Here is a 9,470-nt window from a genome sequence, read left to right as displayed (position 1 = left end):
GTTTTGTACTCAGTTTTGATTAACGCCCTTCAAGAGGGTGGTTTCATGGAGTGATGAGTCCGATACCTCTGTTGTGTCAGAGGACAAGAGGTCCTCCTTGGAACTCAGTTTCTATTTTCAGAATTGGATGGCAAACTTCATTCTTATAATGAACTCTGTTTGGTATAGAGGGAGGTGTCTTGGCTCAAGTGAGGACTTCTGAGTTTATTTCTAGATTTTTTATTTACTTTTTTTCTGATCTTGAAGTAGTCATATAGGCTCCTCAGTCTTTTCTTGTCTATGTCTATATTAGTCATGGGAAATGACTCTAAGTCCTCGGGCATTGACAGTGTCTGGGAGAGGAACATCCTCAAGCTATTGAGAAGAATGGCAGTCAATCTCTCTTCCATCTAATTACTCTTCCTGTTCAGAAGGTTGATTTCATTATTGGTCCACAATTAGATGAAGAAATTTGAAAAGCGATAGATTATCTTACTAAATTAAAATAAATATTAGAAAGGACTTGGTGACCAAGTCATAGAGTCTTCAGATGCTCTCTAGGCTTGGTTCTTAATTTGACTTGTTAGACAATTATTAGATAAGTACCTGCGAGTTTTGTTTGTAGGGTAACTAATACAGTAGAAGTATCTGGTATAGGTTCCAGCAAAATATCTTTGTAAGAATATTTTATGATTGTATGCCCTGATGGCAGTAGTGATTTTATATGCTTTAATAGGAGTCTGATCAGTAATAAATTGGTGAACTCACCACAGTAATAAAATACCTTCTTAGATTCTTTTCTTTAACGTATGCTAGCCAGACCCAACCTTGCCCCAGTAAAGCTCCTTCTCAAAGCCGATGGGAAGACCTTTTGAGAAAAGTACCTAATTAACCCAATGAAGCAAGTTTAAACCTGGTGTTGGGGATGAGACTAATTTTTCTAGGGAGGGAAAAGAACTGTTTTCTCATGGTGCACGAGGCACAACCTTCACCCTGGAGTAAGCCATGACATGGAGTGACCTCACATTTCTGTCCTTCTCTCTATGGCAGACTAATGTGCATTCAAAAAGCACCCTTTAATTCAGTGCTCAGAGAGGCGCAGGACACAGCCAAATATCAGGGAGATGATGTAGCATGCATGGGTTTATCCACCCATTATGCAAACTCCCTAGTATAGCTTGAGGCATTAGTGTAGTAAAATTGTTAGCATTCATCAAACAATTCTGACGCCTATTAACTAATGTCTATAGTTTCCATGAGGATTCACTCCTCATGTCTGTTATGTGGATTTCTAACGAATGTAGAATGTCATGCATTCACAGCAATGGCAAGTATGCAGAAATGTTAATAATGCATTTAATTTACTCACCTCTTTCCCCTTTATCTCAAATCTCACACAACTTTGGACCTTTTTATGCTGTCTCTGCAGTTTTGCTTTTTCCAGAATATAATATAGTGGGAATCATGCATGCTAGGTTTTTTTCCAAACTGGTTACTTTGACTTTGTAAGATACTTTTAAATTTCCACCATGTCTTTTCTGCTGTCATAGCTTATCTATTTTTATGGTTGAAAAGTATTCCATCATGTGAATATATACATTTATCTTGTCAACTACTAGAGGGAGATCTTAATTGTTTCCAGTTTGGGTAAATTATTAATAAAGCTTTTCTAAATACAAAAAGAACCCCCTGAACACTGCTGGAGTGGTCTTGGTGGTCCCTGCACAACAGAGCTGGAGCAATGCCATATACTTGAACTCTAGCATTGAATTACAGAGGTCTGTTGGCCAACTGTCCTTGGGAGTAGTCCTGGGGTCACTGAAACAACAGGACTTTTGAGGTCTCCTGCTTAAAAAGAAAAAAAAAGAAGTCCAATACAGTCCACAATGCCCAGGGGGCAAAGCTGGTGTTCTGATAGGGGAGGGTTTTTGTTCCTGTGTGTCTCTCTCTCTTTGTGCAAGACATCAAGATCTGAGGCAGACCATTCAGACACATTGTTAGAAGCAGGAGGCACTTAAATATGCATGTGCCAAATTCTGGGAATAGTTTGAATGTAAGCAGCGTTGGAAATTGGAAATAGTAGCCACACATGACTGATTTATATTACTCAGGGAAGTTTCTCGAAGCTTACCTATTCCACCCAGATGACATTAAAGAAAATGACATGATTTTCAAAACAGCAACTGATGCCAGGTGTTGTGGGAGTATCATCCCGGGGCTGTGCTCTGGGAGGTGAGGGTGTGCTCACTGGCAGGCCCCTTCATGGGGCTGCACTCTCTGTCTTGTTCTGCATTCACCTGGGGGAAAATGATGGCAGGATTTTCTTTTCTGAGATGATACTCTCATCTGAGCTTTGCTTGGGCTGCATGAGCTGGTGGTGGGCTGATGGGGCAGCCATTTTGGAAGCTGTTTGGAAATGCAGCAGAAGGGCTGATGGAGAGGAGAGGAGAGGAGGAAATGACAACTCCAGTCTTTTATTTCAGACTCTTTTCTGACACTGTGGACATGACCCCTCTAGACTTAGCAGAAGTGAGTTTGGGATTGAAACCCACATCAGTCAGATATAAGCTTGTATCACACTATACTGGCCCCCACACTGCTTGGGTCTGGTCATATGTGGCAATTATAGCACAAACTAGGAATAGACGTGTGTGAGGAGAGTGACATATTGTCAGCCCAGAAAGTATGTGTGGATAGTGGCTCCCTTTTTTTATCTTTCTACTTTGAAATCTGCATACTGAGACCAGAGAGCTAGAACAGGACTAGGGAGGCATTTGCCTTATACATAACTAACACCAGATTGATCCTTGATATGCTCTCCTGAGCACTGCCACGAGTGATTCCTGTGCACAAGGTCAAGAGTAAGCTTCAAGAACAGCTGATTGTAGACCCCCCTTTCCCAAATGGAATTTAAAATGATCCAAAAATAAAGTCTGTATATTAAGACCAATAGTTCTGACCTGTAGAATCATTGTTATTGGTTAGCTATTTTTTTTCCCTCCTAGCCCTGTTTCCATGGATAAAATGGAAGTAATAAAAACAACACAGGCTAGTATGAAGAATTAATGATCAGGAAATAGTTATTGATTTGTAAAGACTTTTAATTGAAGGGATTTTCATGCTAATGAACGTAAAGTGCACAGAAGCCCAAGAAATTCACAAGATATATATGATTTCACAAGTGAGCTAGCTATAGAAGAGAAGAAAAAGACCCAATGAGGTTCAGAGAGAGCTAACTGAGGTGAGCCTGCCTTTATTGGGGAAAACCTGTGTTTCCATAGAATTCATCCATGTAAAGATTTGGTGAGTGACTGACAAGTCCTTTGGCCAATGAGGTGCCATTACATCATGGACGTAGAGCATGCTTATTAGTTGGCTAGTCTGTGAGACCCAACCCCAAGACGCTGGCACTGTTTTTTCTTGAAGTAGGAGAGAATGTGGACCATAGAATGACTTTATTCAACTTCTAGCGTTTTCTTTTAGTAGAACCAGGCATTTCTTTCCTTCTACTCAATTTCCTTCTAATTTTTCTTTTCTTCTGTGGGATGCTGAATATGCATTCCTCCTTACTTCATCATAAACCTTCTAAGAATACCTGATTTTAACCCTGCAACTCACAGATTTGGTAGCTGGGCTCCCTGAGAATGTAACCACAGGATAAATATGTTCTGTTGGATCAGGGTTAGGAAAGGCAGTTTTGACAGATATTTTATCAGGAGTCTTGGAATATATTCACCGCCCAAAGCTGTTGAAAAGCAGTCTACTGCATTTTTAAGGGTTTTCTTTCAAGAGAATGTTGTGGTAATATCCCCATGTTGGCCTCCTTCCCTTCCCCCTCCCCCCACCATCTTTTCCCCACTGCATCCCAAGACCTAACAGAGACAGCATAGACTCTATACATGGAAGGCTGGAGGAGGCACATTTTCTTCATAGGCAATTCCAATGAAAGGGACTCTTTATTCTTGCTCCAGAAAAGCATTTCCAGCTGGGAATGGAATCATCTCTTTCTGAAGGGTCTTGTTAGAAGAGGGAATAAGGATGACATGTGCTTGGCTTTTCTCTTACTTTCATGTGTTTGAATTCAGATGGCAGTAAAACATGCAGAGGGAAAGAAATTCAAGACCACAGACTTTTCTCCCTTGTTAGGGTGCTGTGAGAGATAGACCACTGCATCTGAGGTCAGAAGAGCTGCGTGCAAAAACCAACTTCAAAGATATCAGATATTTGACTTGGACAAAGCTCCAGAGCTCCTGGTACTTGACTTTTCTCAGATCTAACAGATTGTTGATAAGAACATGTTTTACATGGTGAATATGAGAGCCAAACTGAATAATTTGAGCTCCAGATTGTTTCTTTTGCCTGTGTCTCCATTCTGTCAACCAACAATATATTTTCCTTTTTTAAAAAAGGAAATTATGTTAGATACTGTGATTTACAGTATTAATAATGGCAGACTTTCATGCACACAACATTCCAACACTACTCTTGACAACAGTGATAGCATTCCCCCACTATTGTCCTAATGTCCCTTCCCTTTTCTATGTTCTCCCCACAACTCCTGCAGTGAAAGACGTCCTAGTAAGGACAAGTTCTTAGTTTCTATTACATTTGGGTATTTGTTGTTTTGTGACTATATTTCTTTATATCCCACATATGAGTATGCTCATTCTGTATCTATCCCTCTCCTTATGACTTCACTCAGACTTCACTAACTTCACTCAGAATGGTGCTCTCTAGATTTATCCAGGTAGCAGCTAATTGCATTATTTCAAATTTTTTTTAAATAGCAAAAAAGTATCCCATTGTGCATACATACCATAGTATTTTTTGGAGGTGAGGGTGGGGCATACCTGATACTGCTCAGGGTTTACTCCTGGCTTTGCACTCAGAGATCACTCCTGAAGGGCTTCCGAGACTATATGGGTTGTTGGAGATCAAACCCAGTTTGGCTGCATGTGAGGCAAGTGCCCCATCCACTGTACTCCAGACCCTGTACCATAGTTTCTTCATCAAGTCATCTGTTTTTGAACACCTTGGTTGTTTCCAGATTTTGGCTATTGTGAATAGTGCTGCAATGAACAAAAGAGTGTGAATTAAGAGAGTTTTTTTGAATAGAGTTTTTCTAGGTAGAGGTTTGGGCCCTTGGGATAAATGCCAAGAAGTGGAATTACTGGATAATATGGAAAATCAATTCCTAGTGTTTTGAGAAATGTAACCATCAAAAGATGCATTGTATTGTCAAACAAAAGCAAGAATTGGCCTTGGAGACTCAGTTGGTACCTTGCTAGTTTTAAATTCACAGCTAGCATCATGGGAATGATTGCCAGAGAATTATGCATATGTATTACCATAATCCATGGGTATTACATGTAATTCTACGAAAGAAGAATTTTCCAGTTTGAGCAGAAGAATTAAATTGCTTTAATAAGAGCAGGCTAACTACTATAATGAATGTTTTCAGATTTTAGTGTTTTAACAAAATGCAAACTTATTTTTATCTTACTGCACAACCGATGTTTGTGTGTGTATGTGTGAGTGTGTGTGTGAGAGAGAGAGAGAGAGAGAGAGAGAGAGAGAAAGAGTGAGAGACAGAGAGAAACAGAGAGAGAGAGTATATATGTGTGCATGTGCACTATTCATGCAGGAATCTCAGTTTCTTTGCTCTAGGGTCCCTGATATTCCCTGGGCCTTTAAGTCGTGGGAATCAGCTTAACTGAGGAGGTAAAGGACCTATACAAAGAAACTACAAAACCTTACTTCAAAACATAAAAAAGTACAAGAGGAAATGGAAACACATCCTCTGCTCATGGATGGAAGAATTAACATTGTCAAAATGACAATATTCCACAAAGCATTATACAGATTCAATGTGATCCCTATAAGGATACCTGAAAGGACAAACCAATGTTATCCTACATCTCTTGACTTATAGTTAAGTATTATGGTGCTTGGCCTGCTCCATTTCAATGCCAAGGTAGCTCACAGCTTGCCCTGGGTCCATTCAATCCCTAATCAGGACTCTGCTTTTGGGGTGCTAGGAACTAAGGGCAACTGAGTCAAGAAAGCAGATGTCCAGGAGCGAATATTAACGGAGTCAACTGACTCCCAAGTTACAAAAGCAAAATATTAACTGTCTTCCTGTGTCCACACAAAAAGGACATTGCCCTAAAATAAACTATGCAAAAGACATAACTTACAATACAAGTTCAGTGTCCTTAGAAGGATCTGATCTTATAAGTTAACAGAATCTGATTAGGGAAAAAGGAGATTAACTGGTTGGGGATGAGAGCACAGAGAAAAGTTTACAGATAAACAAAGGAATGAGAGTGACTCGGGAGCACTGTGATGGGTGTAACCCAATAAACCTAAGTTCTCTGTGACAAGGCTGAAAGGACAAACCAATGTTATCCTACAGATACCCATGACATTCTTCAAAGAAATCCATCAAACACTCCTGAAATTCATATGGAACAACAATCCCCCACAAATAGCCAAAGCAATTCTTTGCAGGGGAAAGTTGGGAACTATCACCTTCCCCAACTTCAAACTGTACTACAAAGCGGTAATAATTAAAACAGCATGGTATTGGAACAAAGATCTGCCAACAGATCTGCCAACCAATGGAATACCGTGTTAATTGCAGTCATGTTCACAATAGTCAAAATCTGGAAATAATCTCAGTATCTAAGAACAGATGACTGGATAAGGAAATTATAGTTCATGAACACAATGAAACAATAAAAGATGAAATGATGCAATTTACTGATAAAAGAAAATTTAAAATTTTAAAGATCTAGAATACAAAAGATGGCTCAAAGTGCCGGATCACATTCTGCATGCAGAGGCTGAGCTGGATGGATAGCCCTGAGCACTGAGCAGTGCCAGGTATGTTCTCAGTGGGGCATGCAGGAGTGGAACTTAAAAGGTTTTTGAATGTTTAAAAGAAATTAGTAGAAGAAATTAGTGATGCAATAGACCTGAAAAGGTGCATAGGCAGAAGCAAATTCATGAGGCTGGTGAAGCCAGGCCTCAGCAGTTTCCTAAAACAGGCCTCATTCAGATAACTGGGAAGGGCTCCAGCCTTCATGAGTGGATGTTATTAAATGTTTACAAGGACATCTTAACTATGATTAATTGGAACTGCCTTATCTTTTTCACTCCACACAATTAACTCCTAAGTGGTCAGCCTTAAGGATGGCAATGAGTATGACTGGGAACCTCCTCACACTATCAGTAAGTGATTATACAAAGTGCCCAAAAACCCTAAATCCAAACTGAATGAGTCCCCAGGTCTTACCAGAGTCCCAAAGATGCCCCACTCACATCTTGCAATTTTAATAGACAACATTTTTAAGTATAAAGTATACTTTATACTAAAAGTATAAAAGGATAAAAAGTTTAAATCCAAATGCCAGTGAAAAAACTAAAACACCAACAAAATGTGAAATATTTATTAAAAGAACATTAAAGCTTAAATATGTCACTATAACTTCAGCTTACACATGTTATGGAATATAATGCAGGAATAGTAATAAAGCTTGGTAGTAAAGCAATTACTAGCTTTGCATGTGTGGGGTGTGGTTGTGGATTCAACCCCATGTGGGGGAAGAGTGGAACATAATTGCAGATGTCCGATTTGGACTATATAAAACTTCATCTTGTCTTTAAATTTACATATGAAATTTACTGAGAGAAAATTCATATACAAATTTATGGAATATGAAATAACAGGAGAAAAGAAATTGGTAAGACATTGTTCTGATACAATTGCTCTGAAACACTGTCTGATACATTGTTCTGAAACAATTGTAACCAAAAGAATTTTAAACAAGTACCAAAAGTAATATAATTCATTAAGTACAAAGAAATTGATTTCTAGTAAAAAAAAATCAATCATGATGAATAAGCTCTTGTGATATTTAATTATACAACTGATGACAAGAAATGAATCAAAATTTATGAAATAAAGAACATTTTTAAGTTTTATGATTTAACAAAAAATACTAGTATCCGCATAAATAACAAAAAGTTCTAGTATACCAGTACAACTAGATGGAGAGTCATGGCAAATTAATGAGTTCTGCCGAAGTGAAAAATCTTCCACATTAATCATCCATATAAGAAAATTTGAGGGGACAGAGTGGTAGTATAGGAGGTAGGGTGTTTGTCTTGCACACAGCACACAGCTGACCAGGGTTCAATCCCCAACATCCCATATGATCATGAGCACCACCAGGAGTACATTCCTGAGTGCAGAGCCAGAAATAACTTCTGAGCATCGCTGCCTGTGACACAAAAATTCAAAAAAAAAAAAAAAAAAAGAAAGAAAAAAGAAAACTTGAATCACTTTGGACTAAGATCAGCTGTAATCTGTCCTTATCAGTTTAATATCTGATATGTCCTCTCTCCGAGGACAATATATTAAATAGCTTTTGGGAGCAAGGAGTTGGAATAGGAGCTTCCTCCATCTACTCCTTGCATCAACCTGATATTGCAGTGTCTCCAGGAATGGTGCACCTCCCTCAAAAATAAAAACAAAAACAAAACTGAATTTTTCAGCAACAAAAATAGAATTTGTTTATCGAATAAGTATGGGGGTGACTAGCTAATTTTAGGCAAAGAGGTTGTCAGGAACAGAAAAGGGAGAAGGGGTGAATCAGTGTGTTTTTTTTTTTGTAGTGTCAGGAATCAAACCTAGCGCCTCATATATGCAAGGTAAGTGCTCTGATGCTGAGCCACATCCTAAGCCCCAGGAGTTAGCATACTTTGTTGCTGTTGTTTTTCATTTGATTTTTGGTGCCAGAGATAGAATGCAATGCCTCACACATAAAAGACAATTGTTAAATATGTTCAATCACATCCCCAGACCACCCCCAAAAAATTTCTGACTAAATTCACATTCAATATAGGTTTTTCACAAACCATAAGGAGACTGAAATTTAAGTAAATACGTAGAAATAATTAACTCAAATAATACTGAATAAATTAATTACCCTCAATCAGTTTGAAGAACTATTAAACATTATTTAATCCCTGATAGAAAATAAGAAAAGAAATGAGTAATTTTTAATAGAATTAAGAAAAACTAGAATTAAACACAAAAATAAAGTAAAAATCTGTATATTGTGAGGGCAAAACTGATGCTATGACAAGCTGCATCCAACATTAAGTCTCAACTAGGCCTCAGTTTCTGTTTTCCCAAAGCAGGACTTGCAGTTTCTGGTAAACTCCTAGTTGAACAATTTGCCGAGATAAGAAATTGGGCATTTGGGTCTGGCTGGTCATGAGGGGTCACCGTACCCTCCTTAGAAACTGTTACTAACCATTGTCTAATTGCTGACCACTGTTGTAATAGGGAGGATGCTAAAAATAAAACAGTATATAAATTGCTTAACACTGAACCCTATATAAACTGCTGGTCATTTGGAGTCGGGGTCCTTGTCAAGACTCCACTGTATTGGATGAGACTTGGACTTTAACTTAAGCTAGTA

At 38.5% G+C, this 9,470-nt stretch overlaps 1 pseudogene; it reads left to right on the top strand.

Annotated features, from left to right (window-relative positions):
* Positions 1–8,321: 8,321 nt before the first annotated feature.
* LOC130016797 (uncharacterized) lies at positions 8,322–8,501 on the top strand (annotated as a pseudogene).
* The last annotated feature ends 969 nt before the right edge of the window (positions 8,502–9,470 follow it).

This window comes from Sorex fumeus, unplaced genomic scaffold (assembly GCF_029834395.1).
Source record: "Sorex fumeus unplaced genomic scaffold, SorFum_2.1 ptg000007l, whole genome shotgun sequence".
In the NCBI taxonomy this organism is placed as follows: Eukaryota; Metazoa; Chordata; class Mammalia; order Eulipotyphla; family Soricidae; genus Sorex; species Sorex fumeus.
This window is presented reverse-complemented; position numbering and strand designations above follow the sequence as displayed.